This window comes from Arvicanthis niloticus, chromosome 7 (assembly GCF_011762505.2).
Source record: "Arvicanthis niloticus isolate mArvNil1 chromosome 7, mArvNil1.pat.X, whole genome shotgun sequence".
Taxonomy (NCBI): domain Eukaryota; kingdom Metazoa; phylum Chordata; class Mammalia; order Rodentia; family Muridae; genus Arvicanthis; species Arvicanthis niloticus.
In genome coordinates, this window is record NC_047664.1 from 5,511,090 (window position 1) to 5,528,398 (window position 17,309).

General features: G+C 44.1%; 1 protein-coding gene and 1 pseudogene across 2 annotated transcripts in view; one reads left to right on the forward strand and one right to left on the reverse strand.

The window, feature by feature from the left end:
• Positions 1 to 17,309, reverse strand: part of Lrrc8c (leucine rich repeat containing 8 VRAC subunit C) — a 93,333-nt gene that overhangs the window by 10,587 nt on the left and 65,437 nt on the right. The gene's annotated exons all lie outside the window — the stretch shown is intronic.
• On the forward strand, positions 7,228 to 8,865 carry LOC117712628 (AKT-interacting protein pseudogene; annotated as a pseudogene).

Sequence of the window (17,309 nt, forward strand, 5' to 3'; positions counted from 1 at the left end):
GGCTGTGGGTTGAAGGCAGCCTGCACAACATCTCACCCCCCACTCCCCACCAACTTCCTGTTTCCAAGATTTCTACACATCTCCTATGTATCCACTCCCTTCACGGCTACCCGATAGCTTTCGTTCCTGTTGCAGTTATAACGCTGTTTCTTTGGCCATTCTGAATAGAATCATTTAAAATCCATGGTCCATTGTTTTAGAACACGATCTGACCTTGATGGAATCGGTGCTCTGTTAATTTTAACATTAGCTTTCCATAAAAGACATTTTTTTTTTCCCATTTCCTTTTGAGGCAAGGAGTCACTATTCAGTGCAGGTTGACCTCAAACTCATGGTAATCCTCCTGCCTTGGCCATCTGGCATCATGCATGTGTTCAACCCAGCTTGATCTCAGCATTTTTTTTTTTTTTCCAGTTTTCTTCACTCATTCTGGGGAAGGTCATTTGCATTGGGAGATGGGTTCTATTGCCTGACTGTGCTCTTGTGATTTCTGCATCCACCTTGCCCTGGGGCTGTCCCTGGGCTTTCTCATAGAGTGTTGGTGATTCACTGGGAGTGTTGTCAGCTGCCCATGATGGAGACAAAGAGCAGGCTGAATGGAGTCTGGCTGGGAGCAACCCTAGGGCGGTCCCTTGAGGCACCAGCATCTGGCTAGTTACCATTCTTTCCAGATCCTACTGGGAATAGGGGCTTTGGCTTCAAAGAGTGACCAGACTCCAGGCTCTTATCTCGCTTGGAGCCTTTCTAGTTTCCTTTCCTGGCAGGAGCTAAGGTCCTGTCTGGTGTGTTCAGTTTTGGAAGAAAGCCTGGTAGTTGATTTAGCCCACTCAGTGTTCTGATCCTGCTCCAAGGACACGCTTGTCTGTGTTGCAGCCCACCTGTGTGCTTTGCTATCTTATCCATCACGACTCTGCACATAAACGGATGTTTTGAAGTCCAGCATTTTACAAGGTTTTCCACAATCGTGTATATATTACTAACAAAGTTAGAAAAGATACAGCATTCACTCTCAATTCTGATGTATTCTTTAGTCTGTGCCTTACAGCCTGTCTTTTGACAGCTTTAAATTGGTTACAATATTGCTGCTCAGTTTGGTTAAGGCAGATTTTCTTTCTTTCTTTTTTTCAAGACAAAGTTTCTTTGTATAACAGCACTGGCTATCCTGGAACTCACTCTGCTGACCAAGCTAGCCTGAAACTCAGAGATTCACCTACTTTTGCCTCCTAAGTTCTGTGCACCACCACCTGAAAGTAGATTTTATTTTTTTGTGATGTTAATAGTCTTTATTTTTTTTTAATTAATTATTTTATTTATTTACATTTCAGCCATTGCCCCTTTCCCAGTCCCCCCTCTCCCCTTGCCTCTGAGAGTATGCTTCCTCCCATCCCCCTTCCCTGGGGCCTCAAGTCTCTCTTGAGAGTTAGGCACATCTTCTTCCACTGAGGCCAGACCAGGCCATCCTCTGTTGTATATGTGCTGGGGCCTTGGACCAGCGCATGTGGGCTACCAAGGCAGATTTTTTTAAAAAGAATATTTTACGTTGGTAATTTCATACACGTACACAATGTATCTTAACCATATCCAACAGGAATCTTCTCTCTCACTTCCAGATTCTCCCCTCCCACTAATATGCCTTTTTAAAAATAACACTCTGCATCCAATTAGTGATGCCAGAATGCCCTTAGGTGTGGGATACCCTCTGGAGCATGACAGCTGACTATCAGCACATCCCTGAAGAAAAATGACTCCTCTTCTTTTTTTATAGTATAGAATAGAGTTTATTCAGGGCATGGCGAGCGGAGTTGAAGGGGTAGTAGAGACAGAGAAAAGGAAAGAAAGAGAGAGAGAGAGAGAGAGAGAGAGAGAGAGAGAGAGAGAGAGAGAATGAGAATAGAGGAGTAGAGGCTAGTCATGAACACATGGAGAGAGAGGGGGAAGGGAATGGGAAGGGGGAAGGGGCAAGAGGACAGAGAAGGAACAAGAAGGCAAGAGCAAGAGAGCATGACTCCCCTTCTTAAGTAAACAACAACTACCAACAGCTTCTCAGCAAGGGGAGGGTCTGCATGAGCCCACCTGCCTTTCACTGGAGCTCCTTCTCACGCAGCTGCTGTGTGTTTATGAATGCCATGGTCACAGCATGGTCCTTAGACAGCATCTCACGGCCCCCTCCCTATCCTATGGCTCTTACGTTCTTTCTGCCCCTTCTTATTTTGTAATCTACAAGCTATTGGTCAGGGACATTGATATAGATGCCCCATTTAGCACTGAATGTTCAGTCACTTACCCTCAGCACTCGGACAATTTATGAGTTTCCAGTTACGAGACAAGTTACTTACTGTTGCCACTGGGTAGACACTTCTTTTGAGAAAGGGTCTCGTGTTCCAGATACATGGCCTTGGATTTGCTAAGTAGCTGACGGTGACCTTGAACTCATGATCTTCCTGTCTCCACCTTCCAAGTGCTAAGGCATGTACTTGATTTGGCCAAAGCTAGGGACTGAACCTAGGGCTTTGTGCATGCTAGGCAAGGATTCTACCAACTGAGCTACAATTGCAGTGCAGCTATGGCAGACTTGATGCAAACTGGTAGCTTAGACCAATGAAAAGGCAGGCAAAGTATATTGAAGATACTCAGCCTTTTATGGGAAGAGGTGACTTGGCAGTGTAAGTTCAATCTTGGCACAAGCCAAGCAACACAGATTCATTATACTGTTAATGTCCCGACAAACCTTGATATTAAATACACATCTATGTTTTAATTCTTTCATCCTCCACTTATTTCGCAGAGATGTATTAGCTGGTACTATATGCTATACCCTAAAGCACTGATAACCAGGGGTGCCCCAAAACAGACAGAGCAAATTAAGTTGTTTCTGAAGTCCTTAGATGCAGTGAGAACTATTTCCCCAAGTTGTATTTTCCATGGGTTGTTCAGAGACACGGAGGAAGCACCTTTAGCATCTAAAGCCTACCGAGTATCTGCCAGGTGATACAGTGTAGCAAAAGCAAAGAGGCCAGAGCAATTGCCTTTATCATTTAAAGACTACCAAGTATCTGCTATATGGTACAGTGTAGCAAAAGCAGAGAGGTAGGGGAGATGGTTGTTCTGCAGGCTTGCTAGAGATGCAAAAGACATGCATATGAAGTCCGTAAGAGTACAAATGAGGCAGTATGCCCTCCATGATTGTGGCATAGGAAGCACAGTAAGATCCTGGGCATGGAGGAGTCAGGGGAGGCTCCAGGGAAGAAGTACAACTATACTGATTGGGTCTTGAGGCCTCTAGACTTGGATAGAGCATTGGGGAATGGATGGTGGGAGCCTACACAGCAGGTTCCAGAGACAGGAACAAAAGGTAGCACTGGGTGAAAGTGAAAACCACCAGGCAGGCAGACTGTCTGTCTTTACTCACTTCTCCTGGGCAGAGGGATAAACCAGAAGGGAAGTAACTCTCATGCCACTAAGATATCAGTCAATGGGGGCAAACTTGAGTTCAGTCTCCCTGAAGCCAGATCCCAGAGGACCAAGAACCACGGCCAACAGGCACCTGTTTTGCTTTTGTGGTGGAAGGATTAATTCAGACAGTGCCAACTTTGTTTGAAGGTTACTGGAAATGTTTTAAGAATCACAAAACCTTTCAGGGAATGAGAAGAAACTAAAAGGTCAGGGCAGATAGTGCTGAAGGAACAGATCCTGTGTATCTGGGGACAATTACCCCAGAGCACAAAAATAGACATCCGTGAGAACCGAACGCTTCATCACAGTCACCCGGACAAACAAGGTCTTTGTCTCCAGGGGAAATGGGAAAGCAAAACTCTGGGGTGCCATTGCTTCCTGCCTGTGTGCACACGTATCCTCCTGTTATTTAAATGACTTGATTGTTTTTCTTTTTTAGAAAAGTTGTAGGTTGACAGCAGAATAGAGAGGAAGGTACAGAGATATCCCATAAGCCTCTCCTTCATAGGTACGCAGACTCCTTTACCAGTACCCCTAATGATGGTACACTATAACAATGAACAAGATGAATCTATATAAACATGGCATTATTATCCAAAGTCCACTTTAAAGGTCTCACTTGGTCTTGAGAATCTACTGGTTTGGTCAACTCTGAGTCCTATTCCTCACTGTTTGTATCCTGCAGAGCTGTCTCACTGACCTACAAGCCTTCTGTGTTTAGCCTAGCTATTCCCAGCCTTTCAGAATTCTGCCCTCAAGCCCTGCTATGGTTTGAATATGCTTGGTCCAGGGAGTGGCACTATTGGGAAGTGTGGCCTTGTTGGAGTAGGTGTGTCACTGTGGACTTTAAGTGGGCCTTATGTGGGCTTTAAGACCCTCATCCTAACTGCCTGGAAGCCAGTCTTCCACTAACAGCCTTTAGTTGAAGATGTAGAACTCTCAGCTCTGCCTGCATCATGTCTGCCTAGATGCTGCTATGCTCCTGCCTTGATGATAATGGACTGAACCTTTGAACCTGTAAGCCAGCCCTAATTAAATGTTGTCCTTATAAGACTTGTCTTGGTCACAGTGCCTTTTCACAGCAGTAAAACCCTAACTAAGACACTCCCAAACACTGGTATTTCTACCCTCTTTACAATTTTTTGCCTTTTCTAGAATGTTCCACAGTTGAAGCAGATACCATGTGGTCTTTTTGGGTTGGCTCCTGGCACTCCATACTACTGAGTTTCTTCAGGTACCTCTGAGTGTTTTCACAGCCTGTTCAGTTTCTCCCTAACTGTACTACATAATAACCAACTATCTAGAGTCCCTCTTAATGATGGTGTTTAAAACTTATGAAATGGAAGGCAACAGCATAAAGTCCATGGAGAAAATTTAGACCCATAGAATCAAAAGAGGGAAAAAAAGTCTCAAGGAAATTGTGAGAGTTTAATTGGTTGTTTAATAGAGCCCCTATTTAGCAGCACACACGAGCTCATGGCTGTGGTATTTTGGAACACAAATGCACACACCCAAAAGAACTGAGCAAAAAGTTTGTCTTCAGTAGTTGTAAGAAGAAACAAGGCAAAATGTGCCCCTTCCCCCAGGCACTGGACAATAAACACTCTGTTGCTTCCAGTCCCAGGCGCTGCGGGAGCTGCAGGCTACCGTGCAGACATGGTCAAGTCCAAGAAGCACACCACACACAGCCAGTCCCACAAATGGCACAGAAATAACATCAAGAAACCCTGGTCACAAAGATATGAATCTCATAAGGAGGTTGACCCCACGTTCCCGAGGAACATGTGCTTTGCCAAGAAGCACAACAAGAAAGGCCTGAAGAAGATGCAGGCCAACAATGCACAGGCAGTGAGTGCACGCGCAGAGGCCATCAAAGCTCTTGTGAAGCCTCAGGCCATCAAGCCCAAGATGCCAAAGGGCCCCAGCCGCAAACTCAGTCGTCTGGCTTTCATCGCTCACCCCAAGCTTGGGAAGTGGATTCGAAGCTACATGGCCAAGCGTTGTAGGCTCTGCCAACCAAAGCCCAAGGTTCAAACCAAGGCAGAGGCCAAAGCTCCAGCTAAGGCCCAGGCTTCAGCTCCATCCTAGGCTCCCAAAGGTGCCCAGGATCCTGTGAAGACCCCATAGAAAAGGCTCCTGCCAACATGAAGACAGACAAATTGCTGCAACACACCTACCTACACACTATTTGCAGACGACCAGTGTCCTATGCTGTTTTTACAAATAAACTCGAGGTAAGAAAAAAAAAGAAATAAATACTCTGCTGTCTGGATTGTGTCTTTTTAGTGAGGATGCTCAAAACTTACAAGATGGTCAGTAAGTAATGAGTACAGAGGTGACGTTTTGTATGTAGAGAATCAAAGAAAGAAAAATCAAAGATGCGAAGTTGCCAACATAACATCATGCACACACCCCAGCCGCCCAGCTACCAGCATTGGTTACAAGTGATGGACCCACAACCCACACTGATCGGGTCAAGGAATTTGTGATATCCTTGAGGATAGAAAAACAAGCTCCAGGAAGAACTGTACAGAAACCAGGGTCTTTATCAGTGTGAACAAGATAACATACATATTGTACATGTGTGAAGTTTCTCGATGGTAGAAGGTAACTACCATTAGTTAGTATATATATTACATATATTCTATATGTTTCATAGAAACCAGACATCAGACATATCTTGTGAATATAAATCAACAGAAAGGTGGGGTTTTATTGTTTTTTGTTTTTTTTTTTGTTTTGTTTTGTTTTGGCTTGAGATGCCACTGGTTTCATTATACAGACCAAGTGAATGCCTAAACACTGTAAGTTCTCAGAGACAAGCACCATGGCATGATCTCATGGTGGCACACATTAGGAACAGTGAACATCAGATAGACACTGTCTTTCCCCAAGGATAATGGGTCCCAGAAGTACATGCATGCTTATACTCAGAAGCCATTAACATCTGGAAGCATCTGGCTACCTTCTTCTGAGATGAAACAATTTCTTATGTACATTCTCCAAATCAACAGAGCTAAGTGCTGACTATTGATGATCCAGGGGTTGCCAGGGTGGGGAGGGCACCACATTTACATTAAGCTCGTTGGGTTTGATATCTGGGTCCGTGACTACAATTCTTCCACTACCAGAGGTGCCGATGGTGATGCTTCTGAGAGAAACGACAGGATGACAATCTCTACCATCATCATCTGATGCTGTTACCTCCTGGTTGACTTGGCACTTCCCAGACACCCGGGATGGTTTGTGCCCTATATTTTGGTTACACTGATATTGTCCGTTTCCTTCTGCTGAGGAACACAGCTCCACAGAAAACAAGGCATTAGAGGGACTGAAAACTGAGGGTGGGTACAGGACTCAGAGGGACTGAAGGCATTTTCCAAGCAGATTAGTGAATTATTTTACTGATTTAGTGATTTTTAGTGGGAAGCATCTGTTTCAAAGTTAAAGAGGCATGGGGAAATGCAGTGGATATAAAAACCTCCAGATAAACATTAGGGATATATACCATTTAACAGTTTATTTGGTTTATGTCCCTGATAAATTTGAAATATTTATCTATAACTATACCCTTGAAATTATACAGCAAAGGCTATGCAAGAGCAAGCGCTGACTGACCTCTTACTCAGCAGCTATGGGTTGCTGATACGTCTATCAGTAGGAACCAGAGAAACTGGAAATGTTTAAAGAAAACAAACCCCATAAATCTTCTCGTTTACCCACAATATATCAACGGCACCAAGAACTCAATGCTAGAAGCATTGAAATAAATAAGAAAAACATTCTAGACAGCTGGAGATGCTGTTGGCCCGTGGTGGCGCTCGGCCCCCAGTGCTCCGCACCGAGGGCGTTCAGGCATCGTGAATGCTGAGGACAGAAGAGTTTGATGACACAGCACTGAAGTTTTCTGTTTGGAGTCTACGTTATGAACCCTTTGTGGAGTATGTCTGCAGGCTCTGTGCGCAAACGAGCTGAAGGTGAAGAGAAGACATTAGCAGGGGATGTGAAAACCAGTCCTCCACGAAGTGCACCCAAAAAACAGCTACCTTCTATTCCCAAAAATGCTCTCCCCATATCGAAGCCTACATCTCCTGCCCCAGCAGCGCAGTCAACAAATGGCACCCATGCCTCTTACGGACCCTTCTACCTGGAATATTCGCTTCTTGCAGAATTTACGTTGGTAGTGAAGCAGAAGCTGCCAGGAGTCTACGTACAGCCATCTTATCGCTCTGCATTAGTATGGTTTGGAGTAATATTTATACGGCACGGGCTCTATCAGGACGGCGTATTCAAGTTTACCGTGTATATTCCTGATAACTATCCAGATGGCGACTGTCCACGCTTGCTGTTTGATATTCCCGTCTTTCACCCACTAGTTGATCCCACCTCCGGTGAGCTGGATGTGAAAAGAGCATTCGCAAAGTGGAGGCGGAACCATAATCATATATGGCAGGTGTTAATGTATGCAAGGAGAGTCTTCTACAAGATCGACACGACGAGCCCCCTAAACCCAGAGGCCGCAGTGCTGTATGAGAAAGACATTCAGCTTTTTAAAAGTAAAGTGGTCGACAGTGTTAAAGTATGTACTGCTCGTCTGTTTGACCAGCCGAAGATAGAAGACCCCTATGCCATTAGCTTTTCTCCATGGAACCCTTCTGTACATGATGAGGCCAGAGAAAAGATGCTGACTCAGAAAAAGCAGCCTGACGAACAGCACAATAAAAGTGTTCATGTTGCTGGCCTGTCACGGGTAAAGCCTGGCTCAGTACAGCCTTTCAGTAAAGAAGAGAAAACAGTAGCAACCTAAGAAATGGTGGATCTGGTGCACCATGCACTTTCCTGCTGGACTCTGGCCTAGTTAAAGCTGACTAATGGCAAAGGACTGCCTGAAGAGTAGACCGCGTGAACCGTGACTGGCTATCAGTGTTGTGTATGCATAGGTTCTAACAGCAGGTTATGGAGACCTCTCATTAAGTAAAGCGTTACTTCTGTCGGAAGTGTCAGGGTGGATCTAGTTCAGTACTCCAAATTGTTGGGGACCTTGAGGCTTATTTTTCTGGATATGTTAGAGGTAAGTTGTGTTTACTTAAACTAACAGAACAGAGAGAAATGAGTACTGTGTAATAGTTTGGAGTTGGTAGTTTCAGCTGTACATAAATGTTAGGCCATGAAGAAGGGTGTAGAGAACAGACTCCAGAGTGTAGCACTTTCAAGTAGAAGACTGGCTTCCCGGCTTCAGCCTGCTGACTTGCTGTAAACATCTATCTCAGAAGCATTAGGAAAGTAGGCAGAACCAGGATGCTTGTTCATAGGTTTTTTTTTTTTTTTTTAAAGGCAAATTACTGTATTTTTATGGCAGGAAGAAGAAAAAAGTGTTCAAACGGTTTCTGATGAAGTTAGGTATTTAAATGGTGAATGCTCCTTTTCAATATAACTAAACAGAGGCTAATTTATAAGCGCTTTATTGAAAAATACACATATTTTCATATAAAATTACAGCAGCAGTACTAAGGGTTTCTAAGTACTCTGCACAGCACTCCTCTGGGGGCAGTGCAAGGCTGTAGACTCTCAGCTGGGTGCTTTAGCAGCATGAAGTTACCTAGTAACTTGGTTTAGGATGATCCAATTTACAATTGAATTTTCTCCTTAGGATTATTAATCCAACTTAAAAAACGACTTGACAATAATGATTAATAAAGATGTGTAGATAATAATAGCTGTTAAATAATTTTCTGATTTGTATAAATGGTACTATGTACTAATAAAAACCTAAATTCTCAAAAAAAAAAAAAAAGAAAAAGAAAAGAAAAAGAAAAACATTCTAAGAGGATTTTTCAAGACTGCAGATTATTCTAGAAATTTGCCATAATAATCCAAGAACAGTACTCTATAGCTCTCAGGGAGTACGATGATACTAACTGCTAGGGTCCCATCTGTTGGAAGAACAGAGTACATTATTCTTAAGGAGTTTAGCTGCCATCCACGGTGACACCACCAGGCCCACCCTTAAGTGGGAGCTGTTGCAAGTGTTGGGCAGCTGTCGGTGAGCAGAGCTAAGACTCCTCTTTGGTCCATCTGGGGAGGACCAGGGTCATAGAGATGGTCATCTTTAAGGAAAAGTGCTGGACCTTCTGAGGATTGGTAGGATGAGGTCTGAGCCCCAGATGTGGGACTGTTCCTTGAAGTCAGCTCATGTGATGCTGCTCTCTTTAAGGCTTCTCCTTGGAGTCTTTTTCTGTGGGTAAGGCTGTGCACTACTTCAGTGTTGGAGACAACACACTAGCTCCGGATCATACCCTCCACATGAGGGTCATTACTCAGACACTTCTCTTTTCTCGGAGCTGATGTAACAGGACGAGTCCAGGAGTGTCTCTGTCTTAGGGTGACAGTGAACTCAGATGGGGACATCAGTCTTTCTCTGTTCTCTCTCCCACTTCCCTTTCCTTTTCCCTAATTCACCCAGCTCTTTCCTGACCTTACTTTCATGATTACTGCTGCTGTTGTTGGTTTTAGTTAAACGGTTTTCTCACCTGGCCATCCCTCTATGCCCGCACGTCTGCAATAATTTCTGCATGAGAAGTCCAGACAGCCGGCACCTGCACTGATAACTGCTTCAGTCACATGGAAACATCCCAAAGGAAGTGGAGGTACTTTGAAGTTTATGGTTAAGGAGGTTAACGGAGTCTGTTTCTATTTATTATACCACAATTCGGTTTTCAGAACAAAACTAAAGTCAGGGTCGGGGAGATGCCAAGTGGGTAAAGTGCTTGCCTCACAAGTATGAGGGCCTAAGTTTGAATCTCCAGAACCCATACAAAAGAGGCACAGTGCCATGTGTCTGCAACCCAGCACCAGGAGGCAGAGGCAGGCGGATCTCTGGAGTTCAAGGCCAGCCTGGCATAAACAGGGCACTCCAGCAGAGCCAGGGCTACATAGACCTTGTCTCAAAAACCTAATGTGAAGAAATGATTGAGGAAGACCCCTGACGTCAGCCTCTGGCGTCCATTCATGCTGACATGGGCGAGTGCACCTAAAAATCCTGTCACATGCATGTCCAGCCCACATTTTCTATTGAAAATTTTAAGGAAAGATTAAACTGACCTGTTCTAACTGAAGCCATAAAAATGCTCACATTTTGTATTTCTAGAGAACACTTGTGGTTTCTTAACAAATGAAATGCCGACGTGGCTAATGATCTGCTTAGCTAGGCAAAGGATTTGGGGTTGGGGTTGCAGAAACTCTAAAACTATGGAAGTGTCTAGCTTGGTGTCCAAGGAGTTTCAGAAAAGAAACCACCCCTCAGCCTCATACTGTGGTAGGCAATATGTTTTGAGAACAGCGTGTAACACCTACATTACAGCACTGAACACCACCATATCTACCTGCAACTTCCACGGCTCCAGGTTTGGGTGTCACTACAGAACCTCCCCAGCTTTTGAGGAGACCTGAGCAGGAAGATGCCACCTCCTCTGGTTTAGAATGGCGGACCTTCAGAGTGCCAGCATTCCCACTCCTTAGAGAGCAAATGCCCTCAGCTTGTGCCACATGGAAAGAAGAATCTCTTAACTCTTCATGCCTTTATTATTTCAATCCATGTGTCTGTCTGTTTGTCCATCTGTCTGTCTGTATCTATCTACCCATCCATTCATTCATCCATTCATCCATCCATCTCCTCCTTTTCTCCAAAGTCCTTATTTATGAGAATCCCCGACATGAACATTTATGTCCTTACAAATCCTGCCTTTTATAATTCCTTGTAACTTTACTTCAGAAATAGAATTAATTCCTATATTCTTCTAATCTTGCCTGAAACATTAAGGGCACTAATTTTCCAAGGTAGAGTTACTCTTCTGTTGTGGTCCCTGAAATTTATTTATAGATATCCACTGTAGAAATTATAGTTTATGAGTGCACATATGAATTCCTACTTTGAAGCAGTTTAAATAAATATCTTTAGGATCCAAACCAAGTTTGGGGTAGTCAGAACTTAGTTCGGAGCCTGTAGCTACAGACTAAACTGATATAATAAATAAATAGTGTGCTGTTCTGTGCCTGTAACTATTACATACAACCTTTTGGGGCAGAGATGGAGTCTTAAGTTATTCTGTATTCCCCATAATTCCTAACACAGTCCTGGGAACTCAGTCAACATTCCATAAATGTGCACTGATTTATCTGTACTTTCAGAGTACAAGTTTCACAGAACAGGGCTCTCCTTCCTATCCCCAGACAGTCTCAAGGAAAAGTATCCATGTGTCAAGGATAAATGATCTCTGTTGGACTTTCACTAAACATCTTTTAAATTAAAGTTACTCTGTAGAAAGAATTGTAACTGGTGTGTGACTATAGCCTTCACGGATAAGATTAAACCAGTATCATGAAGACACCAGCATTACTGAAGAACAGCTGACGGTTACATGAATGGTAGAAAACCATGATAGACAAAGTATAGTCAAAAGCGAAAAGAAGAATGCCCTGGATGTTCATTTAAGACCTGGATTAGAATAAGGGCTGGAGGGTGCTCAGGAGCTGAGTGCTGGCTGCTCTTCCAGAGGACCTGAGCTTGGTTCTCAGCACCTTGTCAGCCCACAGCCACCAGAACTACAGTCCCAGAGAATCTGATCCCCTCATGTGGTTTCCTAGGGGACAGGCACACATGTGACATACATTCATATAAACACATAAATAAAAAAATAAAATTCTTTAAAAACTGGTTTAGAATAAAAAGAATGTTTTCCCATGAAAAGGGATGAAGGTTTTATGATTCAGGTCAGCTCATAACATCCAACCCAAGGAAACAAGGCTAAGTAAGTAGGCTGATCTAGAACCTAAGCATTACTGATAATGTCTACTTGGAGATAACATCACATAACATCTGGGTAATGATAACATTAGGCCAAACAGTGTCCTGGTATCCCCTCTCTAGAGCTAACTCCACGGTCCTGTTCTACTTTCCTAGTTGCTATGGTTACTGCAGGTTATAGTCTCACATACTAAAATTCAGAGCTGTTCTACACATTGGAGAGCATACACACATGAGTAACACTAAGTGGATTCATCAGGTTGTAGTTACATGTGTGTGCATGTGTGTGTGCAACAGTAAGGTACAGGAAGGGATTTGAGAAGTGGGAAGAAAGACAGGAAGAGCGGGGCCATGGAGAGGGTGGGTAGAAATGACATACATCCAGTCCTTACAGGGATGGAACAAGCTATATCTGAGCATAATATACACACAGCAACAACAAAATCAGAGGCTATGAATTTAAAGGAGAAATGTATGGGAGAGCTTGGGGGGGGAGAAAAAGGGGCAAAATATAATTATATTAACCACAAAATTATAAAAACCTTTGGAAATAACAAACTGAACTTTAAAAAGTACTCATGCAAGAAATTTTAAATAAAACAAAATAAATGTTTCTTTCAAAAAGAATAGGGACTCTAGATAAAAACCTGGTTCCACTCTGACAACTAAAATGTTTTATTAAATTGTCATGGTAACTAAAACAAATTTATAGTTGTAAAAGACAGTCTACTGAAAATGACACACACTTAAGTCACAAGACATGGAGATTCAAGATGGCACCAATCCAGAAGCTTCATCTCTACTTGCTGACTTGGGCAGAGCAGGAAGATGCTATGCATACTATTGGGGGAGAAAAGTCATCAGTGGTGATACTTAGCTCCCAGCCCTGCAAGCTATAGTCAGGACTGGCATGGCATGAATGTTTCACTGGGGCAATAGTGGCGTGGATGTGCATGGGAGTAACCAACCAGTTTCTGATTGGCTCCTGTCCTCTGATAGAACTCGTGCCTGAGAAGGTCAGAGACCCCGGGGAGAACCTACCATTACTATTCTGTTAAGTGAACACAATATTAAACTGCCACTATGCACTTATCTTCATATCCATAGGTTAGTACATCTTATAACCATCATCATAGAAGCTGCTTCTTGCAGTAGGTAGTGATTAATACAGAGACTCACGATTGGTCACTGTGCAGAGAATAAAGGACAGGGGAGTTCTCAGCACTAACTGTGACATCTATATTACCTCTGCCACCCCCATCCCAGGCTAAAGAATCATAGTGGAAGAGAGGTCAGAGCCAGAAGTAGTAGATGATTGCTGCATACAAGTGTTTCCCAGGGAGCCGTGGGTTACCATGCAGCTAGCCACGCCACACACAACCCGTCCCGCAAATGGCACAGAAATAGCATCAAGAAACCCTGGCCAGAAAGATAAAAATTCTTAAGGGGGTTGGCCCCAAGTTCCTGAGGAACATGGTCTTTGCCAAGAAGCACAACAAGAAAGATCTGAAGAAGATGCAGGCCAACAATGCAAAGGCAGCGAGTGCATGCGCAGAGGCCATCAAGGCCCTTGTGATGCTTAGGGCAGTTAAGCCCAAGGTGCTGAAGGGCCCCAGCCACAAACTCAGCTGTCCTGATTTCACCCACTTACCCCAAGCTTGGGAAATGCATCCAAAGCTACATGGCCAAAGGTCATAGACTCTGCCAACCAAAGCCTAAGGTTCTACCAAGGCAGAGGCCACAGCTCCAGCTGCAGCCCAGGCTCCAGCTCCAGCCCAGGCTCCCAAAGGTGCCCAGGATCCTGTGAAGGCCCCATAGAAAAGGCTCCTGCCACTGTGAAGACAGATGGACTGCTGTGACACACCTAACTATTTGCAGATGACCAGTGTGCTATGCTGTTTTGACAAACTTGAGGCAAGGGGAAAAAAAAAAAAGCATTTTCCAGATCAGACATGGCTGTTGGACATATGAGCTATAACTGTATGCACAAGACCTGCATGAGATCAACCCAGCAAAATCCTTGCATGGAGGAGAAAAAAGGCTCGCCAGGTCTCACCTCTATCTGAGGAGCTGCTGTCAACTGACAGCTGCTCCAGTTGACAGCCCTACACCCATGCACACACTGGGAGCACTAAATGGGTTCAGTGGGACTTAAAAAGGAAGACATGAAGCTCGGAGGGAGGGGTGGGAGGACTGAGGAGGATTGGGAAGTCATTACACATGCGTATAAAATTCCCAATAACATAATAAATCTTTAAAGAAACCGTCAACTGATGCCAAATTTTTATGAGCCCCTATATTCAGTAATATGATCCTATACGGATCACAACCCACTGTTTCAGAAGCAGTGGCCCAAGGCACCAGGTGGGCACAAGATGAATCAGGCCTGAGTGTTGCCTGTTGGCAACATGGCTCCGCTAGAAACTATGTAACATTGCTCTTGCCTTGTGTTTGTTCCCTGCTGCGATTGGCCACATGTTACAGAAGAGGCCGATAATTGCTCTTGGTAATACTTTGTGTGGTCCCAGTTTCTGACTGTGGGCCTCAACCCTTTGTCTTGACCCTGAGAAGTCAGCTGTAAAGCTGGCTTCATTGGAACCCTAGCACTTGGGGACACCAGATGGTGGATGCCCACTGTGGGCCAGTGCTTGTCCCAGTCTCCCTGAAGTGACCCACTCTTGAGAAACAGACAGAGGCCACTCTGCTGCATGCTTGTCCTTGTCATCCCCTTTGGATCTTTGTGTGGAGTGTTCCCCTTTGTGGATACCACACGCTTCCTGAGGCCCTTTTTTCTGAGCTGCATGACCACTCTGCATGTCCTGCAGTCTCCCATTACATGGCTTCATTTGTTTCAAGGGACTTACGACAGAAGTTGTATTTCAAATGAATCTGCTGTTTGCATGCTATGAACTAGATATTTTAAAAAATATTTGTGTATGTGGGTATGAGTGTGTCTGTGTGTGAGAACTGTGTAAACACATGTGTGTATGAACCTGTGAGTGTATGTGTGTCTACGCATGTGTATGTGCCTGTGTAGGTATGTGTATGTGTGAGTGTATGTGTGTGCATATGTGAGTGTGTGTCTGTGAATGTATGTGTATGAGTGTATATGTGTGGTGTGTGTATGTGTGGTGTATGTGTATATGTGTGAGTGTGTATGTATATATGTGAGTATGCATGTATATGTTTGTGGGTGTGTGGTATGTGTATGTGTGCATGTGTATGTCTATTTATGGTGTATGTATTTGTGGTGCATGTTTATATGTGCATGTGAATGTGTATACATGAGTTTGTGTGCATGTATACATGGTTACCATGGTGCTCATGCAGTGATTAGAGGGCCATCTCTGGTGTCAGTCCTCTTTTCTGTCCCTGATGCCAGGCTGGGTGGCTCTTGAGCTTCCAGAGCCTGCCATGTCACCACCACCTATGTCACTGTGGGAGCATGGGGTTTGGTACACACGAGGCTGTGCTCAGGTCTTAACACATGTTCTACCCACTGAGCCATCCCCCCCATTTCCCCAGCCTGGGTTTGGACATGTTTGTCACTACTGAACTCCACTTATGTTATAACTATAAGGAATATGTGCCACAAAGAGAGTTCTCACAACACGTGGATTCTTCTTACAGGTCTTTTTCCCATGCCCCTCCTCCTCCCTCCTGAAGGGGGATCGCCAACAACAGCCATACACTCTTGACCTAACAGTATTTCAGAAGGGTCTTGACTCAAGCCACAGTATTCCTCCCTAAAAATCCCCATTCTAGGAAGCATGGGAGAGACATAAGCTGTTGATAATATCCTCTGGAAGTCTGTTGTAGTTTGGGTCTTAAATACCCCCGTCCCTGGCCCCATGTATGAAGGGCTTGGTCCTCATTGTAGCAGTGTTCAGAGGCAGGGTGTTTGAGAGGGACTGGGTCACTAGGGCTCTGAAGCTCATCTGTATTTTAATAAGTGCTGGATTAACAGGCTATTGAGGGCACAGGAGCCTTGAATGAGTGACTCTGTCAGAGCACATAGAGCTCACAAGGGCATGCGTGCAACTCAACATTCGGGCCCTTTCCCAGCTATCATATGCTTGATGTCAGTAGATGGCTGACATGTCATTTGTAACTCTCTGCTTCCTGAAACCCACTCTTTTGAGCAGTTACAGGTGTTTGCTATTGATTTCCATTTTGAGGGTACAGGGGCGATCCAGCTTTGTCAAGTTCATAGTCTTATACACTGGACACAAATTCTTACAACTGGACTCATCTTTAGAGCTGATAATGTGCCCTCCTGTGAAGCTCTGTGCTAATGAAGTCTATTTGTGAAGAACAACAAACATGCTTACAAGGTCATTTCCAAGTCCACATTTGAAGAGATGGAAAGGTGAATTCTTTCCAAAGGGGTTAATTTTGAGTGTGTATGTGAAAGTGTGTATGCACACATGTGCATTTGTGCATGGCTGACATGTATCAAGAAACTTAGGGAAGGGGGCTAGTTGTGCACGCTCCTGAATGGATGTGTGCACATCATCATGTCATGTGACCCATCTTCTCTCCCACTGCCTCTCCCTCCGTCCTTTCATTCCTCACACCGTTCTGTCCCATGATCAAAATAAATATGCATTCTTCATTTAAATTTGGCGGGGACGTAAAGTTTCTTTAAAAAAAATCTAACTAGAATTTCATTAACATTGCTTTGGGTCTCTATAAAATACTATTTTGGGATGGACATGTCTCTAGTGTCACTTCTGTGTAGTACAACCAATATAAGCTTATCCCTGACTAGTTTGCAAATGAATGGGATTCAGATGATGCTATTTTATTTGGCTTTGACAGTTACTGGGAAGGAGTAACCCCTAACCTACTGTTCTAACTGCTTGACTGGCTACCTCCCCAGTGGTATACCCCAATACTTGCTGCTTCTCCTGGCCACATGCTCATGGTCCATCTCTCCTCATGGCGACTTCGCTCTCCTTGTTCTCCTCCTTCTCCAACCTCAACCAAGTAATACAAATCCTGCCTATAGTAACTGGCTGTAGCCATTTTTTTTAACCAATAGTTTTAAAAT